Raw genomic sequence first — 25,566 nt, forward strand, 5'->3', positions numbered from 1 at the left:
ATTTTGCTCTCATAAATTTCTATCAGATGGGTCTGGAATACTCAGAAGAGTTCTCTGCCCTTTTCCTCCCTTCTTGTACCAGCTCACTGTGGTGACGTGTATTACTTACAAAAGGTCAGCCATGCCTCGGACCTGAGTTAAAGACACTGCTGACAGGAGACAGGAGGAGAGGGGTTAAGCACATAGAATCTGGGGTCCGATGCTACAGTCCAGATGCCAGTGAAATGTGTAAAATAACCACGGTTGTGAGACTCAGATGATAAATGCCACCATAGGAAGATCAGACTGTTACCACTTTAACCCAGTGATAAATTTTAGTGTCACTAATGGTGCGACAGCCAGAAATTAGGTACCTCCCAATGTAATGTAAAATGAAATACACAGCAACGCCTGTGAAGCATTCTTGCCAGAATGTTCAACCTAAATCTAATTGGGCTTTTCAATACAGGGGATAGAGGAATAGGTTAGATGACACCACAGAAAACAATCAGACAAATACAGAAGGAGGGACATTTTAAAGATAAAAGACCTGCTCTCTTCAAGCCAAAGTCATGATTTAAAAAAAAAAAAAGAGAGAGCAATGTTGTACTGTAAAAAAAAATGAAAGGGAGGATTTTTCTAGATCAAGAGATATTTAAAGAGACATAATAGATGTGACAATTTAATCCTGGTTTAAACAAAAGAGCTATAAAGACATTTGTGGAGAAGAATTGGGGAAATTTGAATATACACTGAGTTTTAGATATTAGAGAATTGTCAAGGATGATAATAATGTTATGGTTATGTAGAAAATGTCCTTACATTTTGGAGGTGCATACTGAAATACTTAAGAGTGTAACGTCGTGATATCTGTAACTTAAAGTACTTCCACCAAAATAAAAAAGACACCAGTGCAGAAAAGTATGAATAACTATTAAATATAGATGATGGGGACTTCCCTGGTGGCACCGTGGGGACTTCCCTGGTGGCACAGTGGTTAAGATCCTGCGCTCCCAATGCAGGGAGCCCGGGTTCAATCCCTGGTCAGGGAACTGGATCCCACATGCCACAACTAAGGAGCTTGTGTGCCGCAACTAAGGAGCCGCAATTAAGACCTAGCGCAACCAAATAAATAAATAAATAAATTTAAAAAATAAATGTAGAGATGGGTTTATGGGTAATTTTAATTCCGACTTTCTACTTTTTAGCACGTAAGTTTTCGTAAAAAAAAATTTTAAAGAATGATATGATGCATGTGAATTGTTCAACAGAATTCCTGGCACTCCGTAAATGCTTATTAATATTGGCTTTTACTACGATTATTGTTTTTATTATTTCCAGCTGTCAGTGCTGCTACCGATGCCTGCCAACATTACCATGAAGGCCGCTGCCCCCCAAAGCCCAGGGCACTGGTGTCAGTGTGGACTACTGTCTCCAGTCCCTGCCTAAGCGCAAAAGCCAGTGTTGCTGAGGCCTGTGCTCTCAATAACCCGCATTTTGTTGTTGTGTTTTAGATTTTGGTCATTCTTAATGCGTCCTGTTCCCTGGAAACTGGACCAGAGAAGAGTCTGTATGGTAGGTCCTGGGCTCTATTCAGCCAACAGCTGTGAAGATACTGATGGGCCAGCTGTGTTGGAGGCGGTGAGGGTTGGAAGAGGGAAGGGTCCCGGCCCAGGCTTCATCTTCCCCATCAAGGGACACCAGTGAATTTGGATATATTCCTCTTCCTCGCTCACTCTTCTCCAAGAAGGAGGATTGTTTTATCTTACTGGCAAATTCAGGAGCAAGCACTTAGGCATGGAAAGTTCAGCCCCTGCCTGTGCAGGACACATTATGTGTTAGGCTTTCCACATGCCAAGGCTTGCTGGCAAAGGCTCTGTGCCTACAGCAGGAGCCTGCAGTGTCACCTGTGATTGGCTGGATGTTTGTCCAATTCTGAGATTCAAGATGGAAGTCCACGTTGCCACTCTAAAGCCATGTTCTTCAGTATTATAAAAAAACAAGCAACAACAAAACACCAAAAAACCCGCTATGTTCTCCTCCAGCTCCTTATTCCACTTTATTGTTTAGTTTCAAAGCAGATGGAAGAGAAAAGGAGTGTTATATGTCCATTTTCTCAAACCCAACATCCTGGGCCAAACACTTGAGCTTCTAATTTTCCTACTGAGGTAAGTTCTTTCCCAGATCCTAGATACACATTCTACACTCTAAGGCATGCAGATATGCCCGGGAATGCCTGAATATTAAGAAAACACAGTTGATTTGGGATTTCTGTTCTATGTGTTTTAACTAAGCTCAATATACTAGGGATTACTAGTTATCAAACTTAAAGAGCTGGGCAAATGGGTTTTATATGAATTATAAGAAATTTTCAAGTTGGAGAACATTCTGAGTGAAGCTGGGTGAAATATGAAATTGCTATTAGTTCTCCTAGATATTCTGATGTTTCAAATCAGAAAGAGGAAGAGAACAAAGATCTATATGCTACAAGTATAGAATTAGTAAGTCCTTTAGTAATTACTCTTTCTATGGTCTGAGGAAAATGCTAAAGTTAATCTTTTTTTTTTTTAATTTATTTATTTTTGGCTGCATTGGGTCTTCGTTGCTGCGCGCGGGCTTTCTCTAGTTGCAGCGAGCGGGGGCTACTCTTCGTTGCAGTGCGCGGACTTCTCATTGCGGTGGCTTCTCTTGTTGGGGAGCATGGGCTCTAGGCGTGCCGGCTTCAGTAGTTGTAGCACACGGGCTCAGTTGTTGTGGCTCGCGGGCTGTTGAGCACAGGCTCAGTAGCTGTGGCGCACCGGCTTAGTTGCTCCGCGGCATGTGGGATCTTCCCGGACCAGGGCTGAAACACGTGTCCCCTGCATTGGCAGGTGGATTCTTAACCACTGCGCCACCAGGGAAGTCCAACTAAAGTTAACCTTGAAGTTGAAATGTCTATGACATACTGGATGCCCTTTCAGTAACCATCTCAACTTGCTCTTCCTTGCCTAATAATATCAACTATCAGGAGATATATTTCCTAGGAGGATACGTCACCAAATTCTTAAGGTAAAACAACTGATACAATGGATTTTGATATGAGCAGAAAACACCTACATGTAAGCCAAATAAACTAAAGACAATGATTTTTAATACATTTTAAAATGTGGTAAAATATACATAAGATGTATCAACTTAGCTATTTTTTAAGGGTAGATCAGGGTTATTAAGTACATTCACATAATTGTGCAACCGTCACCACCATCCGTCTCCAGAACTCTTTCGTCTTACAAAACTGAAACCTCTGTACCAAGTATATTACTTCTCATTCCCTCCCATCCCCCCAACCCCTGGCAACCACCATTCTACTTTCTGTCTTTATGAATTTGACTATTCTCGGCACCTCCTATAGGTGGAATCATACAGTATTTGTCTTTTTGTGACTAAAGACAATTATTTTTAAGTGGCTTCTTTCCTATGTTCTGCCCATGACTTATGTACACTTGGCCATGGGTATTTGCCCAATAACCCACCCAGCAATTGTACCAACACATAAGCCAGGCAATTTTACATTCAGAAGACCACCTCTTTCCACTTGACTTTTGCATTTAGCAATCACCATGTCAAATCAAGCCTCTGTGCCATAGCCTGTTTTCTTTGTTCAAAGTTAAATTTGTAAGATCAAAACACTCTCCAATTTGTCTGTAGCAATCTCTGGAAGCCTCCTCAATGTGGTATCAGCCTGGGTCATGGGCAGCAGACACCAAAAAAAGGGACCAAAGCCAGACTCAGAGAGTAAAAATAAGCAGTCAGGAGTCTGGAGACAAAGCCATCAGCAATAGATGAATGTCAACAGGCAACATCACAGACAAAGAAGTCTCAACTGAAGGAAGAGCCACTATGCATTTTCAGTAGCTCCGCTGGAGTACAGCAAGGTGTCACATGCGTCAGAGGGTGCCCTGTACCAGCAAAATGTGTCCAGTGTATAAGACATATTAAGAAAATATTCTATATTCTCTACTTTTATTGTTTAATATTAAAATAAGCTAAATCATATTTCTTAATCATCTCATTTCTACCAACAGAAGATACCAAATCCAAAAGCTGAATGGAATCTCACTTAATTCAAGTGTTATTTCTTCTACTTAAACACCTTGCTTTATATTAAAAAACAAAAACCCAGGTCTGAGGACCGAGAGGGAAGAGAGATCTTTTGTCTTAGATAGTTGTTTCTCTTATGAAAAGTGATTCTGGGAATAAGAAGTCAAAACCAATTTGACCTTTGGCCCTGAAATAGCACACACTGAATATCATGAAACCATAATTAGAAATAGTGTTCAGGAACTAATAATAATGTATTTTTCAAACTGATATTACTGTATATAAAACTTTGTGATTAATTCTGGGTCCCAGAAGAATTAATTGTTTCTCATTTTGGGAAGAGTCTGCCTTTCTGTGCCTCAGATTCTTCATATTCTTAGTCAAGGCAGTAATTTTCAAAGTTCAAGTTTCAGAGTTCAGAGCTGAAGTCCTGACAGACATAGTCATTTTCATAATCACTGAAAAAAATCTTCCATTAAAGAATTAAGCAATTAAAACTTGACTTTACTTCATATGAAAGTGTCATGGTCCTGAAAATCGCATCTCTATATGTCACTTCTTATATACCACTTGGGCACATCATTATTCCTAATATACAGTTTGTTACAGAACCTCAGAATGTTGGAGACAGAATTGGAAGCCAACTACAACAAATTCTTCATTTTTTAGTAGAGGAAACTTCAGTCCAGACTAGTTTAACTCAGTTAAGTTCATGTAACTAGAAAAAAATTCCCATCTCTTGAATCTTATTTCAAGCTATTTTCCTCACACCAAATAAAAATACCTAAATAGTGAGGAAAGAAATTGGTCTTTAGTTAGAATCCAACTCCTAAGACATTTCCAGAGTCCTCTTGCCTGACCAAACTTTTCCAAGATGAAGGATGCTAGTTTTGGATAGGAGCTAGTTTCATTAGTTGATTAGACAACTGGCTCAAAAATAGACTGTGTTGGCCATGATCCATGTACTGAAATGCCCATCATAACACCTATGGTGCCCTTCGTAAAACAAGCTGCAATCCCTGGGGACAATAAACAATTAACAATTATAGGGACTTAATTTGAATCATGCCTGGGTCAAATTTAAGTTACAAGGCAAACAGCTTCAGTCCAACCTCCTGAAGTAAGGTAGATTCTATGATAAATTTTCAAGAGAGCAGATTTCCAGAGTCTGAATATATAGAGAAGCTAATGGTAAAAGGAAGAGATTTATAGATTCACCAAGAACCAGGATATCTTTTGGAAAATTAGAGTCCATACAGAAAAGAAAAAAAAAAAAAAAAGGCTATCATCTGAGGTAAAATAGCACCAGACTGTTAAGGTTACTTTTCAAATTTCAGAAAGTTTAAGATTAAGAAATGGGGAGAAAAATGGCTAGAAACATAATATCTGAGTTATCCAAGATTCAAATAAAGCAATCAAGGAGGAAGTGCAGAACATATCTCAGAAAAATAAGGATATTAAAATAAGGATGCTGCAACCTAAGAACTAATAGATGGGAGAAGTGGTGAAAGACCAGTTCAGTGTGCATAACTGCTTCAAATAGACATTAAAGACTTACCAGACCAAATGGCCAGATGGGAATACATGGTAACAAATGAGGGCTGTGATATAATTAGCAAGTAAGGAACCAGATAACCTCTTGCTGCCAAACAAAAACTCCGTATAGGAAGAATATGGTGTAAGCACACGGGAGGGGATATGGCTTTGTATTTTAGGGCCTCTTAAACAAAAACAAGTTGCAGAACTTTATGAGCAAAGGAAATGTGATAGAATCACTGGGAGTAGAAAGCGCCATACTTAAATATCTAGATCAGAGTTTGGCAGATAACCGCCTGTAGGCCAAATCCAGCCTACAGCTTATTTCTGTATAACCTGCAATCTAAGTGAAGTTTAAAAAGGAAATGTATTGTTTTACAGGCATCATATTAAAAATAAATGTGCCTGAGTAGAAAAATATCAGTGATGTCATACATAGCAGAAAAGATGCAAATAAAAAAAATTTTAAGCTAAAAAAAGAATCAGGACACATATCTGAGGAACCAGCCCCAGTATTAAAATACTTGTTAGAAACAGGGGAGCCAGAAAGATAGCAAGAGAATCAATGAGACCAACTGAGTGATGATCACAATATAAAAAGTCCATGCAGGTCTGAAAAGGAGATAGCAGAATGAGTCATCTTATAAAGGAAAGCATTAGTGACAGTCTCACTCCTAAATTAACTTTTGAAGCAGATCAGTGACAGATACAAAATCAAATAGCAATAAATAAACTAGATGTCTTGGCTGAATCAATAATGCATTTTGTCACAATTTTCTTTCCCAAACTTGAGTAATCACTGGAAATAAATGGGCTCTACCCAAGAGTTTAGAAGACATTCAAGGGTGAAATTTGGGATCCACTGAAACTTGTGTAGACAGATCAATTTAATGGAGCTGCTAATGTGACGAGCATTCACGAGTAAGGACCAAAGGGTATGATTCCCTGTACATTTAAGAAGAAGATAATCTGCAGAGTAAGGCAAGATAGCTTCTGAAAGGGATATTACACCTCCCTAATATTCTGATGGAAGCATGCAATAAATGTCCTCCATTTAAATACTCAGTAGGCCTGGGTGGGATACGAGTCCATGAAAAATTATGCATATTTGATATTTCTAATTACAAAAGCAATATTTATTCTTTGTAGAAAATGTGGAAAACACAGAGAAGCAAAATGAATTCAATTAAAATCATCCATAATCTAGCTAACCAGAGATATCCACTGTTGATATTTTGCCATATATTATTTGGGACCAAACACAGAATTTAATTAACTGTTTTATCTTAGAAGAGAACTGACACTGGCTCCCAAAAAGGAGAGAAGGGAAAGGAAAAATATTTTTTAAATTGTGCCAACTCACAAATGGATGCTAAGATCTTAACAAGAGACTGTTTACAATAAAATCCTCAGGTCTGCACATGACACTAAGTTCTTTTTAATAATGAAATATTATGCCACTTATGCAGAGGAAGCTGTGAAATTTTCACAAGACTGCATATGGGAGCAGAAAACTGGCAGATGAAATTCCTTATAGGCAAGTATAAGAGAATACATTTAGGGAAGTGTAAGACCAATTATCCTAGAAAAATGATGTATTCCAAGGTTTTAGTCACCATCTAGAACATGGAGCATGCCATCATTACAGACTGTACCTTAAAGACAATGTACTGATTCAACTGAAAGGCTTCCCTGGTGGTGCAGTGGTTGGGAATCTGCCTGCTAATGCAAGGAACACGGGTTCGAGCCCTGGTCTGGGAGGATCCCACATGCCGCGGAGCAACTAGGCCCGTGAGCCACAACTACTGAGCCTGCGCTTCTGGAGCCTGTGCTCCGCAACAAGAGAGGCCGCGATAGTGAGAGGCCTGCGCACCGCGATGAAGAGTGGCCCCCACTTGCCGCAACTAGAGGAAGCCCTCGCACAGAAACGAAGACCCAACACAGCCAAAAATAAATAATAAATAAAGATTAAAAATCATGCAGAAACCAATATTATACTCTCGAAAAGAACTGTATATCCACAGCTAGAGTGCTCTGTGCATTTTCAGTCCTGCCTTAAGAAGGGCCAAAATAATTCAAAGAAATGATCAAAGCAAGATAGGGGTAGGGAATTAAGAGGTATATTCTATGAAGAATAAAATAAATAAGCTAAAATGATGTACAGCACAGGAATATAGCCACTATTTTATAATAACTATAAATGAAGTATAATCTGTAAAAATTTTGAATCACTATGTTGTACACCTGAAACTAATATAGTACTATAAATCAACCATACCTCAATTTTTTCAAATGCTCAAAAAGGTCAAAGAAGTGAAGACACTTGCCTATGAGAGTCGGTGATTGTAATTGGTATTCTCCAGTCTCCAAAGTCTAATTGTGATAGCTGAAATCTAAATGAAATGAAGTCTTTAAAATAGTGATATTTCTAGATTAGGTGACGCTTCTCAACCTGGGGTGCATGGACTTTAGAATGGCATGCACATTCTTCTATACATATGTATTTACATATATCTGTATATAAATACATATAAATAAAAATTGTATATATTTATGATACATATATATTTCTTCTGTTGATCAGATGCCTAGTTACCATCAGATTCTTAACAGTGGTCATAACCCCAAAATCTCAAGAACTAGTGGTCTAGATGGTAAGGGTATGGATTCAGTCACTAATTCCTGGGAGCAGATCTTGAGGCTTGCAAGAGAAAGTTTTAGAATAAATCAAGTTGTGTTTACCCCATGAAAAATAAATGTGAGGAACTCATTTCCCTGAGAAAGGCTGTGGAAGAAGAAGACGTACACTTATGAGACTGTTTGAGGGAGATGTTTTAGGTAGATCTCTGAGTTTCTGATATTGGTGCTCCATGAGGGCAAAGACTGAGGTCTCTTTTGTTTGCTCCTCTATGCCTAGTGCTTAGAACAGGGGCCTGGCACGTAGTAAGCACTCACTAAATACTTGTTGATCACTCAGGAGCTAGTGGGATCTTGTTGGCGCCATCAGAGGTAGCGCTGCCTGAATGCAGGGTCTTTCGCTGGGTGGCATTTCTGACATTCACAAGGGTGAGGCTCTTTCCCTCCTTCTCCCTTTCCCATATCCTCATCTCCTTTTCTCACTTGATCATCTACCACCAGCAGGGCATCTAGATTGTGGAAGAGAACAGGCACCACATCAGCAAAGAACCTCATTATTTTGGCCTTCGAAGAAGACAGGAAAAAAAGACCTAGAAATGAAATATCAAAGAACTTATGAACATAAAACAGGTACCACTGTTAAATAGAACACTGTCAAGCAGATTAATTAGTTAACATTTGGAAAGTGCATTGAAGATGAAAATTGCCAAATAAGGGCTTTGCATGTTGAATCAGTTTCTCATTTGTTATAACTGGGTGGCATAAGAAACAATTTCACTGCCCAAAATGGGCTATAGAAGGTCTTTGGCCCTCAGAAGACTGAGCCCAGCGTAGCCCCACTTTAGGATTTAGGGAGAGCATCTTCCCCCAGTATCTGCGAGGTTACAGCTATGGAGCTACCATCCCTGCTGTTCTCTGCTTTTGTTTGCCCATCCCTCTGCTACAGGCCTCTTGCAGGAGGCCTCTTAAGGCCAAGTGAAGGCTTTATAAATAGCTTTGTTAGAAGCTTCCAACCCAAATTTAGATTCTGTTAAAATGGGATTTTTAGCCAACCTTCCCTGGATGGATGGAATTCCATTCTTCTACAATATTGAGATATTGAGCTATCCAGGTATTCTTGAAACCCAGTAGGACAAGAGTCAGAGCTCAGTACCAAGAGCTAGCTCGGCCTGTGCAGTCAGAACAGATACTCTCCCTGGAAGCAGGTGTCACTGAAGAGAGAATCCCGGATCAGAAATCATCATGGGTGGCTAATAGCATGTGAAACCAAATTCTTTCAGTATAGTTTGTCTCTGAAAAAAAAAAGGGTTCTAGGGCTTCCCTGGTGGCACAGTGGTTGAGAATCTGCCTGCTAATGCAGGGGACACAGGTTCGAGCCCTCGTCTGGGAAGATCCCACATGCCGCGGAGCAACTAGTCCCATGAGCCACAACTAGTGAGCCTGCGCGTCTGGAGCCTGTGCTCTGCAGCAGGAGAGGCCGCGATAGAGGCCCGCGCACCGCGATGAAGAGTGGCCCCCGCTCGCCGCAACTGGAGAAAGCCCTCGCACAGAAACGAAGACCCAACACAGACATAAATTAATTAATTAATTAATTAATTTAAAAAACAAACAAACAAAAAAACTGCAAATGAGTTTAAAAAAAAAGAAAGGGTTCTACATGTTTGATGTAGTTTTATCTATTTATACAGGATTTTTATTTTGACCAATATTTGTTTTGATTTACTTAAGTTTTAAGATCCCTCCTACTTCCAAAAAGAACTGAGACAGCTTATAGATTAAAACAAAGTACAAAGAAACTAAAGCAGCCGGGGAGAAACTAGGACAGATAATGCATTCCTATGCTGGAATTCTTAGGACACAGTGAATATACTTTAGTAAAAAAAAAAAAAAAAAAGTATTGGAACTGAGGTTAAAAAATCCTGGGCTCTAGTCATAACTCTGTCCCTAATGAACTGTGTGGTCTTATGCAATCATTATTCCACTGGCAAAATAAAGTCTCTCGAAGTCTTTTAATGTGATCTTTTTAAGTGTTTAAAGAATAACGTTCTGGCATTAGTATGTCAGGCAAAATGGAGTGGGTGAGGTTGTAGAGGGAACCGTTAAGAGATTGAAGTGTAATCCAGGTCCAGCAGGGATTAACAGTAGAAAGGGACAGAAAAGGAAGCAAAAAAAGCTGTTTAAGGAAAACTTGACAAAACTTGGAAATTGACGGGATATGAGAAGGAACAAGATGATTCAAAGATACTGTGAGTGTTTGTGGCTGGGAGCGTGATATCGCTGTGAGTAGGAAGAGGAAAATATTTCTAGGAAAGGAAGTGCAGCCAGGACTGTGCAGAGTGAGCTTGTCACGTGGAGTTTGTGATGACCGGAAACCGTCCAAGGGAAATATCTATCGTGGAGTCATGTCTGGTGCCAGCTGCACCCAAGGCAGGAGACACTCTCTCTGAAGTCATTAGTACTTCAGTGAAGGAGCAGATGAGCACAAACAGGAAGTGTACAGGGGAGTGGAGTGCTGAGAGCTGAGTCTTAAGTTAAACTGGTTACTCAGTACCAACCGAGCATTTGTTTCTGTCATTAAAGGGTTTTAATTTTTGCTCTTCTCAGGTATGTCCAATCCCATTCAAAGAGAGTGCCTGCTGGAGAAGACAAGCAGAGAGATGAGAAACTCAGTTTCTGATGGGTGTTCATCTGGCCTGATTGGCTGAGTTGTACTCTTCTAGCTTTCTTTCGCCTTTTATTGGATGGTGCCACTTAGTCGAAGGTCGTCTTCTGAATGCACGTTGACACCGGGCAACCTGGGATTTCCTGAACTATGTAGGTAGACTCAGTGTGTTTCATCCAACTGTGTTTTATTTTCATTTTCCCAAGCCTGCCCCTGTCCATTCCAAGCGCCCGTGCTTCTAAGAGTCATCTTTCGTGCTGCGCTCACTGCCAAGCTTCTGCAGAAACCTTGGGCAACTTAAGTCAGGAGTTTGTTAAGGTCTCTTTCCTCCCATTTATCAAGGGCAATTGCACAGATCCTGTATTCAACCCCCGTGATCTCTTCCCCTAGAACAGTACCCAACTTTGTTAATCCTCAGAGGCAGGTAGATAGTTCTGGGGTTTTCCATTGCAGGATATATACTACCACCCACAGAATAAATTATAGAACAATGTACTAAACTACCAAAATACTCATCATCAAAAAAGAAAAGCATTTTTTATTTTCCTTTTAGTCTTTCCCCTTCTAATCTCGGCATCAAACATACCATAGTAAAAAAGAGGTAAATGTGTTTTACGTTAGAATAATAAGCTTCTCTGAATATAAACTGGATATCTTTTTGGTACGACAGACATTTATATAACATATATACTAATATATTATTATCAATATATTATAATGGAGTATTTTCCTGCAGGGTAGGCTGTAATGTATATGTCTTAGTAATTGTAAAACTTGATGTCACACAAATCTAAAACACTTTTTCAATAACAGAGTATAAATGATATTTTTGAAAATTTATTTATTTATTTATTTTTGGCTGCACTGGGTCTTTGTTGCTGTGTGCGGGCTTTCTCTAGCTGCGGCGAGAGGGGGCTGCTCTTCGTTACGGTGCACAGGCTTCTCATTGCTGTTGCTTCTCTTGTTGCGGAGCTCGGGCTCTAGGTGCATGGGCTCAGTGGTTGTGGCTCGCGGGCTTAGTTGCTCCACGGCATGTGGGATCTTCCCGGACCAGGGCCCGAACACGTGTCCCCTGCATTGGCAGGCAGATTCTTAACCACTGCACCACCAGGGAAGCCCCTATAAATGATATTATCAATGTAGTTGATGTTAACATTTGCTAAACCAGCTTTTCTAATGATAGTCATTTATGACACAAATACAACAATAAGACCAGACGTGGGAAGAAATAATGTGTGTAATAGAAAAGAAAGGAACACCTAAGGATATAAATTCGACATGATTTTGGCTTTCTTGGAGAGTTGTCAATGGTAGAACATTACTCCTGGTAGCTCTGATGATCTAGGAAGAAGATTCTCCCATCCATGGTTCTCAGCTACTCGTGAACTGAAGTCAGTCAGAAACAAGTGAACGCTCAGGTCGGTTGGAGAACAGAGCAGCCACAGCAAAATGGTTCTTCTCTCTGCACACTCAGAGGGCAAACTCAGAGGAACCAGTCTAAGGGCAGAAGACAGGGGGACTCCACCCATGAGATAAAAGTAAAAGAGAGAATGTGTGTGTCTGAGACAAAAAAAGGACAGAGTTGTAGGAGTCTCCAACGGAGAAGTATTAACCTTCGGAAGAATGAGATCCCTGTATTTCTCACTTCTAAGAATTATTTGCACCATCTCTGCCCTGACATATCATCAAATATTTATTTTGAATGTAAGTGGAAAGTTCTGAAAGTATAAGAGGAAAATTGCTAGAATTAGAACCAGTCGGTTATGTTGTCTCTATGCTACTTCCTAGCCGTGTGGCATGAAGCAAGTTATTTAACCTCTCTGCCTGTTTTTTTATTTGTTTTTTTTTTCTTTTTCTTTTTTTATCTTTCTGAGCCTGTTTTTTTTTAATCAGTAAAATGGGAATAGTAATTATAATGTGTCCCTTACAAAGTTGTTATAGAGACTCATGAGATAGTGTAGCTAGAAAGAATTTTGTAAATTTTGAGTGCTATGCCAATGGCAGTTACTAGCAATTCTCTAAGACCAGTGGTATGTATTTATCTATTTATGATTGATATTGAGCTCAGTTCACTTGGGGATGAGCAAGCTCACTCAGGCAGTTGTGGGGGTGATTTGGGAAGAGTTCCACCCAGCATTTGGGGAGACAGGGTCTGTGGAAGGTGGCAATGAGACTGCAGGAGGCTGCACGAAGAGGATTGGCTCCGTAGAGGCTGTCTCTGTCTGACCCTGGATTCCAATGGCCTTCCAGAAGTTACAGTGGTAGGGGTTTGGTGCCTATAACAAATGTACCTCTGGGTGGCTTCCTTGCTGGAGAAAAGGGGGTGAGAACCTCACTGATCAAGCGCTAATTCCCACCTCAGCCTGACCCCAGCTGCCACTGGGTGTCATTGTGAAGAATGACTGCTGGAGTCGTCCCACCCAGACCCTCTGGTGTCCCTGAAGGTCTGTGCACAGGGGTCCTTGGTCATCACTAGTTCAAAGGGCTGTAGACAAGAAAAATGGGAACAGTGACCAACAGGGTCTTATGTTTAGTTAGCTTATTTCATTCTGCTGACTCAGCCCGCCTCTTTTTTTTTAAATCTTTCTTTCCTTGCTCCAGGCCTTTCTTCTCCATGTTTCTCCTTTTTGTAAACTCTCTTCCTTCCTTTGGACTTCCCTCCTTTTCTCATGCTTTTAAATCATTCTTCTCCCTTTCCCTTTCCCTTTAAATGGCCATTGTATTAAATCAAAACATTTCAATATGTTGAATTATTTTCATATAAACATATTTTTGTTTATATGCTCTTTAGACTCTCTGTTCTTAAAACATATAAACAAAAATAATTTACAAAAAAATGAAATTAGGTTCATTTATTTAATGTAATGATCATTTTTTTTTTATGTCAGAGGCCCTTGATAGGAATTTGAACTTGAAGCAGTTTTAAGTGTTAAAAAGTCCACAACTGTCACCACAAAAAATTCCTGAAAAACTCCATCATAAAACATATCACGGTAAAGCAGATTGTATCGTCCCATAGAAACCAATTTGTAATTAGGGGTTGTGTTCTTGATCAAGGACTTAAATTCAATAAATCATAGATATGACCAACAATAAGTCATAAAGGAAAAGACACAACAGTAAAATTTTATAGGCATTTGAAATAGTAAAATTAGGCCCCAGGTCTTATAAAATGAGCAAAAGTAGAGCAAGCACCATGACTACAACAGGACCCTAACCTGCTATTAACTACATTGATCACATGAAAATACAACTCGACCTTGTCATAAATTCGACTAAAAATTAATATATATAATGGATATTAAACATTTAATTAGCAATAACTTTGTGTGCTGTCCTTGACTTGAGAAAAACTTTCTAGGGAGCCTTTGGGTGAGTTGAGCCTCCTTACAGAGCCAGCTGGTGAGCAGGGACTAGGGCAGAGCATGGTGTTGGCCTTGGATGGGGTTCTGTTTTACACTCTTATTAGTCACTGAGACAAGTGAACATCCTGATTAAATTTGTAGGGGAGGGACTTCCCTGGTGGTACAGTGGTTAAGAATCTGCCTGCCAATGCAGAGGACATGGGCTCGAGCTCTGGTCTGGGAATATCCCACATGCCACGGAGCTACTAAGCCTGTGCGTCACAACTACTGAGCCTGTGCTCCAGAGCCCATGAGCCACAACTACGGAGCCCGCATGCCACAACTACTGAAGCCTGCGCGCCTTGAGCCCCTGCTCCGCGACAAGAGAAGCCACCGCAATGAGAAGCCCGCGTACCACAACGAAGAGTAGCCCCCTCTCGCCGCAACTAGAGAGAGCCCACGTGCAGCAACAAAGACCCAACACAGCCAAAAATAAATTAATTAATTTATTTATTAAAAGAAAAATTTGTAGGGGATGTTCCACAACTTTAAGATCTTGGTTAAAGTTAATAAGCATCAGAAGCTGGAAAAGTGGACGGACCTTAACAGAATGAGATTCAATAGGGATTTATGATGAGATTGTCATCTCAGTAGAAGAACAAACCGTGTATCATTATTATCAAAGAAACATTTCCTGAGGTCTCATCAAGCTAGGGGAAATACAACTGTTGTGTAAGAGGTTTAAAAGTAGTAAAAGGGCTGATCATAAAGTTAATACTCTAAGTTAAAAGACATAAATAAACATAAAATAGGCACATTTTGTAAGTATAACACATAGACATTAAATAGTCAATAAAAGCAGTAACTTAAGATTTAGGGGTTCCCCTAACCCCTCTGCCTACTGTAGCAGAGCACACAGCACCTGTGATGTCACCCAGTGTGACAATAGAGAGTGACATGGCTGTCTTCCTGCTCTGTGTGTTCCTTGTGTCTTCCCGTTTTCTGCCAAACTGACCAATAACAAGCCCTCAGTCAATGTTTGTTGAATGAAAGGACAAATGAACACTCTGTTTTTCAGTGAGAAGCACTTGAGTAAGAGTCAAAAGCCTGGAGTTCTAAACCCCCCTCAACTGCTCACTGCAATTGGATCTGGAATAAGTTCCAGTGAGGAGGTCCCTCACCTTTTGAACGCAAAGGACCATATTTATTACTCCTTCCAATGTTGGGCTCATGCCACAAAAATATTGGACTGCCAAATCCCTTTCATTAGGCAATCCTTTATAGTTTTCTCTTGAGACAACCAGCGTTAGCACACTAAGTCTATATGATTATTGCCAAGGGCTGAAAAATTACATTTTTATAGTCTATACAGTTTATCATTGGTAAATATTCCCCTTTTTAAAGGTGAAAGCAGATCATTGCTACCCTTACATTACTCTATTCAGAGTCTCCAAGGTGAAAGCAGTCTTGATGCTATCTGTGGGGCCTTCTCATCCTAACTTTGAAATCTGAATCATTTGGGGTGAGGACCTAGAGAGGAAAAAGCTGGGATGTGATTAACAGTCTACATCCAAACATATGTAATCATGGATAATTATTTGTGAAATATAGGAAAAGTGAAAACAGGGAAAGAAAATATGAAAGGAATTGTCTATTTAAATAGAAGTAAGAGGGATGTACATTTTTAAAAAAATCTCAGCAGCAAGCATTTCCACGCACAACACAGAATTACCCAAAGAGACATCAGTGAATCACATGGTCCTCTAGAAGGGACTTGAAAAACACATGGTCCTCCCTCACCAGCCAAAGGGTCAGGAATCCATTCCATGGCATTTCTGACTGGAGGACGCCAGCCTGGAATTTGATGAGTGAGACCCCAGGGCAATGCCTCCCAATCCAAATGCAGATGGAAAATACCTTAATCATTAGCTATATTCTCAGACGATGAAGAGTAGAGGGGAAGAGGAGCATAAGAGAAGGGGGAGAAGCAAAGCCACAAACACTGCCTTGCTGGGAGACGCAGGAGGAAGTACTGAAAATGCCCCCCTGGAATCTAGAGGGAAAGGCCTAGGACCACAGCACACTCTAGGTCGTCCCCAGGTGAGACGCAGCTGCTGCAGGACTGGGAGAGCTCAGGAAACACCCTCTTCCTTGCTCTGCCTGAGCTGCCCCATTCATCCAATGGAGACAGCCATCTTGCCTCATTCAACTGGGGTGAAAGGAGGCATAGGTACTTTGTAAAGTTGAAAAAGTTGCTAAGCTATGGCTTTTAAGAAAGGAATAAACAGCTCTGTATATCTGGGGTGAAAGAGCACTTTTGCATAAAGGCTGGGGTGTGGGCTGCTGGCTGCCTCCTCAGCCCTACGATGCTCTGATCCCGGGGCCGGGGACGGCGGGTTCGCAAACCTGTCACCTCCGGTGTTGTTGCTGCGCTTAGGAAAGCAGGCCCAGAAAGGGTAGCCTTTCCTGACAAGAGCTTTAAAAAAAAGAAAAAGAAGAAGAAAAAAAAAAGTTTCCAAATTGTTCTTCCCTTTAAAGTACTAAGAAAGAATAAAAGAACTGAAAAAAAAGGAAGACAGAAATCACAGAAGAAAATAAAAAGATGAGGGTAGATAGGAAAATTTGAAAAATGAGGGAAGAGAATAAGAAGGGGAGAGAGGAAAAGATCAGAGAGATAAAAGAGATTTGTGGAGAAGAAAAAAAAAAAAAGAGAAACTGAGAGCAGACACAGGCCAACTTGAAAAGAAATGGAAGAACGTGTAAAAAAACTGACTTCACTGAGCACAGGAATAAAAAGCAATGCCAAATAAAAGGCAAAAGAAAAAAGCACTAAAATGAAAGAGCTATCAGAAAGGGAAAATGTCACGTAGAGATAAAAGAGATTTTTTAAAATGGGGGTAAAAAAATCCTCCAAACATTTTTATTTAGTTAGCCAAGGAAGAATATGAATTCAAGAGGATAGGGAGATAAGAAAAGAAATGACAAACAGTCATATAAGAAATTAAATAATATTAAAGAAAAGAACAAGGAAGAAAGGAGACAAATGATTTTGGCAAAAGAGAAACTCTTATATAAGAAATTTCAGCAGCTAAATTAGGTTAAAAGCCCTTTGTAAACATCGTCCTCAATCAAAAGCATGTATTGAACTCACTTTGAACCTGGCAAACACAGGTAGGGAGAACACAGAGGCCCTTTAAAGAGGAGCCAAGACAAATCAGAAAACAAAAGTAGTTAACCTGGAACAAAAGCTCCAGGGCACACAAATCAGTCTTTTATCCTGTCACCTGACACAGAGAAGGCATTCTAAAAGTATCTGTGGAATGAATAAATGAATGAGTGGATGGATGGGTGGATGGATGGACGGATGGATGGATGATGGATGAATGGATTGACAAATCTGTGGAGCTTCAGGAGCCTCCTGTGTGTCTATAACTCCTGATGACACAGAAACATTCTCTGCTCCCCCAGTGTTATTCCCACCCCAATGTGGAAACTCCTCTTCCTCCTTTGTTCTGCCAGCAGAAATGACAAAATCTCTGTGATCCATGGTCTACTCACCAGGGAGTCATCCCAGCCCTATTTCCCATTAGCAGGGGAGAAGGGAAATGGTAAAAGTTTTTAACTTTTCAAAGCATTTCTAGAATAGCTCATTTTATCCCTGGCAAGTTGAGTGAGGCAACATAATTATCTTTCATTAAAATCAACTTTGAGAAGTCTAGTGGTCATTTTAATGACCCCAGAAAAAGAAAACAATACCGGTCATGGGATAAGAAGGGCTAAATTGTAAGATTCCCCCAACACCTGAATAAGAGAGATTTCAGCACTACTGTGATTGAAGACAATTTAGCTTCACTCAGGATTCTTTGAAAAAGTGAGAGGTTAGCTGGGTTTTAAAATTTGAAAAAAACAGGGCTTGAGGATATTAGACTAGGAAATGGAAAACACACAAGCATGAGTACCCACAATTATCGTACACTTAAAGCAGTCAAAATCAACACTGAGAATTCTAGTGCCATTTAAGTGGCCTTGAATGAGGACCCAAAAACTCCCTCCACTCACTTCAACTGTTTTCATAATAGAATCTACTTCCTACCTGCCAAAGCCTAACACTAAATTTAGAGCATTTTTTTTTTCCTTTAAGCGTTACCCTTTATAAGGCAAATACTGTGATAAACCTAGGGAGACACTAAGCAATAATTGAAAATGATTAAATGTGTATCAATCTCAAACTTGAAGTTATATAACTGCAAAGGATAGTTACAAAATAGAGTTTGTATTGCAGGGAGTGGTCCTAAGACCTGGCGAATTTTTCATCATTTCCTTGAGAGCCAGAAAAGCAATACCAACAAGTATGGCCAAGCTTCAGAAGAGCAAATCAGAGCTAGACAAATATGTTTTTATGTCATCCCAGAGACTTTCAAGTTGCATATTAAGTATGGCATATTTAAACAAATGCATTTAAATTTACGGCATGGTAAGCCATGTTCATTTCAAATTGTCAAGAAATGCATTAGATAAATAGCATAGACTTGTCCTTCTAAAAAATATAATATTAAATTGGGAAATATTTTAAATAGGGTTTTAAAGAGTTGCTCATATTAATGGAATTAATTACTGAAGGTTGTCATGTATACTATCAAGTTTCTTCTCTGTTTGAGAATAAATGGATTTCCTTTCATGTCTGCTTTCTTCAGATCGGAAATAATCCAGGTGTTGAGAGAGCCAGTGGTATGTTGTTACTACTCTAACTTAAAAAAAATCAAAATATTAATATCAGTTTCTAAAGTGAGTACAATTATTTAATTTATGTAATATGACTCATTTTCTAAGCTTATGCTACTGGAAATGGATATTATTATTCTCTTCAATTGAGCAGAGTTTAAACTCAGACTCACATATAAATCAGGGTCACAGAATCAGAAATTAAGATGGTTATACAAGAAGAGAATAATAGAATGTTCTTGGAATTGGAAGGAACCTTGGCAATCAGCATAGGTGCTTAATAAATATGTCAATTGGAAAATGTTACCAATAATGAAAAAAACTGGATTTTGAAAAACAGTGCCAGTTATATGTGAATCCATCCTAATCACTGGCTATTTTCAGCAATTCCTGTTTAAGTGGTCAAACTTTTTTTTGCAGTATAAGGCAAAGAGGAACTGCACAATAACATACCCATGAGTCTGAATGAATTTTTGCTGTTGAATTTGTTGCTGGAAATCACTTTTTTAGTGGCCACAGTCTCCTTCAGGAGCCTCTTAATGAGACCTAGGAGGAAAAAAAAGATCAGAAGATGATGATAAAAAAATGATACTGCAAATGGTATGCAGTTAGGCTGAAATGGACCAGAAACATTGATCCACTGACCTACCTAAAAGGTAAAACATTCCCTGCTACAAAGTGGACCTTTTCTCATCAACTTTTTAAGAGCTCCTTAGGGCACTCTTTAATGCCACATAAAAAGTGTTTGCCAAAGGAACCCTAGGGTACTAGAAGGTTGTAAGTGACGAGCTAATTCTCAGAAGAGTTTTGCCTATATTGGATCACCACAGTATCAAGTGAAGAGTGCCACAGGACCTCAGAGCCCTTTTCCTGCTGAAATTTACTCAGTCATGATCATCCTATCATTTTTTTTTTTAATGAAACAGAAATAAGTAAGTTGGAACATTCATCCCATACTGGGAAGCCAAACTATATTCATTTATATTATTTTATTATTTTTTGCCTAGTTGGCCATGTCTGCTTCCTGTTTGGGTAGTGATTGGAACATACTGACAGATGTGGAAGCATGATTCAAAACTCAACCAGGGCAGTTTTTCCAAAAAATAATTGAAGACTGCATTCAAGCCTGGCATATACATAGACACCTGCTGTATTTGCATAGCCCAAGCTTACAGGAAGTTTTAATCAATCATTTTCTGTGTGTAGAATTATCCAACCAGAAAACCATTACTTATTTCGCTAGAAAAAATCGTTTTGTTTTTCTTTGCTGCTGGATTAGTTGCATCCCATCTCCCACTCACCTCCCTCCCTCCACCAGCAAAAAAAAAAAAAATGTTTATATCAAAATATATGGATCAATGTCCCAGTTTATAAACAATCTTGGCTTATCTTTAAATCTCCAAAAAAAGTAGATTCTGTCACTTCTTTTGCCAATATGCATAAAAATTCTATCTTCTGTCACATACCCCTTCATTTATATTTATTGAGTGTTCCTCACTATGCCAGGTGCTAGGAAACTAGTAAACAAAAGAGAGAGACAAATGTTGATTAAATAATCATAAAAAATATGAATTACAAAAGTATGACTGAAGAAGGTGCTATATAAAAGGATAAAACAGGAGAACCTGATATAACTGTAGGTCTGGAGTGGTGATGGGTCAAGAAAGAAGCAATATTTGAGCTGAGATTTTAATAAATAGACATTAACCCAACAGAATTTGGGAGGGAGAGACAAGAGAGGGAGGAGAAAGTTGCAGGCAAGACAAAAACAACACGTGCAAAGGCCCTGGGGCAAGAGGGAGAATGCACATTGAAGAACAGAAAGGCTTAAGAGAATGTAATACAGAAAAAGAGTGAGAGGGTTGAATTAGCTGAGGCTGGAGTATGTGAGTTTTTGCAGACTTCCTAAGGAGTTTGATCTTCACAAGCAACTGGAAGTCATTCAAAGGTTTCCAGATTCACATTTTTAATAGCTCATTCTGGGTACAGTATATTAGAGTGAGGAGGTCTTCCAGTTGACTTAAAACAGGTGACAGTAGTACCTGCTGTAAGGATACCAGTGAGTTAGAGGGGAGTGTATGCATTCCGGAGATATTTAGGCAGTAAAACCCACAGGACTTGGCCTTGTTAAATGAATACATGAAAGTATTAGTGAATCAGTCCTCAAAACAGTTCACATTCATTTACTCTTCCCACTTACCACATTGACTGAAGTTTAGAAAAATTCTCTATACAAATGGTAATTTTTAAAAAGAGAAAGTATAAAGTACATCCAACATTAGTGTTTTATGAAAAAAAAGGCATGAGTCCTTATATCTTATGGACCTTATTTCAGGTTATAGACAAACCGTCTTTAATTCAGTTATTTTTCCCCTTTGAATATTTTTGCAAGAAACTTTCCCAGGTTTCTAATTCATTCCCTACATTTATTAACATGTAAATGTTAACAGCCTTCAATTTAGAGCCAAGCTACAGATCACTCTTAAAGTGTGTTCACCAGAACCAGCCTTTGTGGAAGTAATAGCTATTACTTTAAAAATATATTTTTTAGAAAGGAAACAATGGTTAAGCAATATTCAACAAGTTTCTTTACTGAAAGGCTTTTCAGAGCCTTTAATGTGCTAATATGCATTATGAATTTCCAAGAGAGAAACAGGTAGCACATCCCAACTCACGTGTCCATGGAATGCCTTCCACTGAGTATCTCAGGGATTCCATAAGAGCCTTTGGGTAAAGAGCTATATACATATTGACTCAGTTCCTTGAACAGGGTTTTGCATGAAACAGGTCTTTATAATTTGTTAAATGAATGAAGATGTAACTCTAAGTCTCAGACGAGAGGGGGTTGGCAAATGTCCCAGGTCTCCACTGGGGGCAGCATTAGAAGGACAGCCTCTTATTACTCAGTTTCCAGCCAACTTGTTGACATGAAATATTCCTTTTTTTTTTTTTTCTTGAGAAGCCAGAATTCTGTATTTCTGTATGAAATTTCGTATTTAAAAAAATGTTTAATGCTATAGGTCAAACAGAACATATAGGTGACCAGTTTTCAACTTCAGAGGGCGGTATTTCTCCACTTTAAAACAAAATTACAATGAAGAGTCAGGACAAGCAACTCTAATGGAGCAACCAAGAATCCTTCTGTGAAATCCACAAATGCTTTCCACCCTTGTAAGGAACCCACAGTGTCCATTTGAGGAACATTAACTCCTTCATTGCCTGGAGGTATCATCAGAAGCCCGAAAATAGATAACTCACCAAATGATACTGTCAGACCCTGAAAGAAAGACTTATTTCATTTAAATAAGCACATTTTCTCCCTGTTGAGGAAAGATCAGGTCATTCAGGAATAAATAGCAACGGAAGAGCAATCGCATTTGAGAAAGAGCGTTGTTATACCAGAGACCACACTTAGAGCAGCACAATCAGACCAGAGTTTAATTACAGGTGGGATTGTCAGATTGTTTGTCTGTTTTGCCTAAAGGAAGTAATGTCACTATTTAAAAGACAGTCAACTCTCAGGTATTTAGTATCTGATTCATCATTTTATTGGTGACCCAACCCCAAATTTTGTCCTTTCTTGCTTAGAATACTTGTCCATTTCAATGCTAATAGGTGCAGACAAACGCAGACTTATCAAGTTTATATGCCTTAAATTGAACCAAAGATACACACACATACACCGTACACACAGCATTAAGTATTCTATCAGGGTTTTTTTTCTTATTTGTGTTATTGCAGTAATGGTGCTTTATGGCTTATCCTTTGCTTAAAATTCTATCTGTATACCTTTTTTATCAGTTAGAAGTCCAACATGAATAGTGGGGGGAAAACATTATAGCACTGGCATGTTTCTATTTTGTAAAAATCAATTGTATTTTTAAATGAAGTGTAAAGTTGAAAAAGTGAGTTTTTTTTTTTTTATTGCTAATGGAACCATATATATAACAAAACCTCTCTAACTAGAGATAACTTGTTTCATGACCTCAACAATCTAAAACATATCCAAGAAATTGAAATTGAACTAATAAGTCTATGAGAGCCAAAACAGATGATAACAAAAAATAATACCACGACCTCATGTTGCCACAGCGGGTTTTCTTTAAATCATTTTGAAACACCTTCATAAATATAATCTCATTTGGTTATTCTTAACAACATTGTAAGAAGGAAAGGGTTGGCAATATTATCCCCATTTTTCAGATGAGAAATGGAGGGTTACCATACAAGATTTCATCCAAATCAGGACATTGATTGAGGCCCTATTAATAATGACGCCAGAACAACAAACATAAACTGGGACGATCCCAGGCAAACTGGAACATACAGTCACCCTAGAAATATGGTGGCTCAAAGCCATGTCCTTCTCTCAGAGCTTATTTGCTCCTGTAATAGCTGACATGCCTCCCCTGTGAGGCAAGATGCTACCTGTAGCTGACAGGTGAGGGGTACAGAGTCAGCCTAGAAGGGCAGGGTTGGACCAGGAGTCTAACATAGATGAATTAGGCCAATGGTCCAAATCATGGTCACCAGGGCACTTAATGAACTTGTGGCTAATGTCCGATTCAAATGTCAAGTCAGTCCTCAGATCAAACACAGTGCCCAGACTCTGAGGCAATGGAAGAGTCCTCATGTCAGGGCTTTGTTCCCCAGTATTTCCAGTGAGTAACTACTCTGTGTTTGGGCTATGGGGATTGGTCAGGAGGGATAAGAAATGATGGAGGAAAAGACAGCAAAAGTCAAGAAGATAAGTCTGAGACAATAGAAGTAAAATTCAAAAGCAGTCCCCAATCCCAACGCAGAGGAACAGAGCTTAACATTTAGGGATATGGACCGGGCATGTAAGCCGGAGCTTATAGGGAAGCAGCAGCTCCTGGGGCATTCACCAGGGCTAGGGACCTGAGGACCAAATATCAGATTTAGAGCACTAATACTAAACCCAGGAGTGAGGCTTCTAATTTCTGCTAGGCTGGCAGCTAGGGGAAATCGTCACAAAAAAAGAAAGGAAGAACAGAGAGTCTCATAGGAGCCCCAGTTCTGACCAGTTCATCATCTGAGCATCCTGGTTATCGACAGCAAGTGGCGAATGGGATGCTGCTGGACCCAGGCGTTCTCACAGTCAGAGACGTGCTGACCAACTGACATCTGGGAAGAGGCAGATGCCCTTGAATGAGTGAACAGAGACCTGCATGGGTTAAGCAGGATTCTGAGTCCCAGTAGTTCCTGAGGGCCCTTGGTTAGATGGTACCTAATGGGCTTCTTGGCTATAAAATTGGTTTTAAATGGTGAACCTTAACCTTCTTTTTCACAAAGCTTAAATTATATGCTGTTTAAAAAGGTGTGGCCATATGTAATAGATCTTAGAAAGATGATTTGTCCAAAATAATTAACATGGAAAGACTTTTTGCTTTAAGAGTAAGCCCCCTGGGCTACTCAGAAGCTTCAATTATCCAGACTGAAGCATTCAAACATGTCTGAGAGCCCGAATTCCAGTGCAACCGAGGACTGTTTTGCTTAAAAAGATTAGGATCCCTCCAAAATTAGCATATATCTAAACACTTCTTAGTCTCCATTTGAACTTCCCACTACTGAGTTGTGATGCTTGGGGTAGCTTCCTGAAATGCTCTGGATCTCCTACTTTCATCTGGAAATGAGGGGATTAGACTCCTGAGATCAGGGGCCGACACACTATAACCCACCAGCTAAATCCAGTCCGATGTCTGTTTTTGTTAATAAAGTTTTATTGGAACAGAGACACCCTCAGCCATTGACATATTGTCCTTGGCTGCTTTAAATCTACCATGGTGGAGTTGAGTAGTTACAACACACACTGGATGGCTCACAAAGCCTAAAATATTTATTACATGACAGAATATTTACTACTTTGCAGGAAAATGTTTGCCCTTACCTGACCTAATTATTCTTGATTTTGTAAGTATAGACAGATATACAAGTATGGAAATCCATATATATATAATTTTTAAAATGTTCCTATTATTGGTGATTTCACTACCTCAGAGGTTAGGCTTCTCATTTATTCCCCGTCTCTCTCTGCTTCTCTCTAGCATTTCCTTACTTACCACAGCAATCACCTCTCACGTTGCTTGAAAGATTCTTCCTATCGCTTCATTTTGTGTCTGCTGTTCTCTCCCTGTCTCTCTCTCTCTCCCCCTCTCATTAAAGAGAGGGATAACCCCATATAACTAACAACCCCATATAACTAACAATGCTTCAAATTATTTTAAAAAGACAAAGGCCTTTGAAAATACTGTGACATGGTCTTTAAAACAAAGTAACTCTTTAAAAATAAAGCAAACAATACCAAAATGGAGGAACTCTCTCCCTTCAACTAGCTCTCTTTCCTTTCAACGTCCTGCAGAAGGTCCCGAATGCAGGCCCACCCACCTCAGTGTGTGGAAATGTCATGCTTGGTTTCGACAACTTGTTTCTCTGCTTTCACCTCATTCTTACGCCTTCAACTTTAAATTTCAGCTTTCAGTTTTCACGTTTATCTGCTGCACTGCTTCCCAAACCAGTGTCCCTGACCTTTCCCACACCACTTCCTGCTGCTTAGTTTTCATGTTTTCATAGTCTCCTGATCATAAT

General features: G+C 39.4%; 2 long non-coding RNA genes across 2 annotated transcripts in view; one reads left to right on the forward strand and one right to left on the reverse strand.

The window, feature by feature from the left end:
• LOC309667022 overlaps positions 1 to 25,566 on the forward strand; it is a 398,987-nt gene that overhangs the window by 133,832 nt on the left and 239,589 nt on the right. The gene's annotated exons all lie outside the window — the stretch shown is intronic.
• Positions 957 to 25,566, reverse strand: part of LOC309666973 — a 29,920-nt gene continuing 5,310 nt past the window's right edge. The window contains exons 2-3 of the long non-coding RNA XR_014267437.1: positions 2,468 to 11,966; positions 957 to 2,304 (exon numbers count right to left, since the gene is read on the reverse strand). This is a non-coding gene — a long non-coding RNA (uncharacterized lncRNA). The remainder of the gene's footprint in view (positions 2,305 to 2,467; positions 11,967 to 25,566) is intronic.

The sequence above is a fragment of the Balaenoptera physalus genome, assembly GCF_965194825.1.
Source record: "Balaenoptera physalus genome assembly, chromosome: 9".
Taxonomy (NCBI): domain Eukaryota; kingdom Metazoa; phylum Chordata; class Mammalia; order Artiodactyla; family Balaenopteridae; genus Balaenoptera; species Balaenoptera physalus.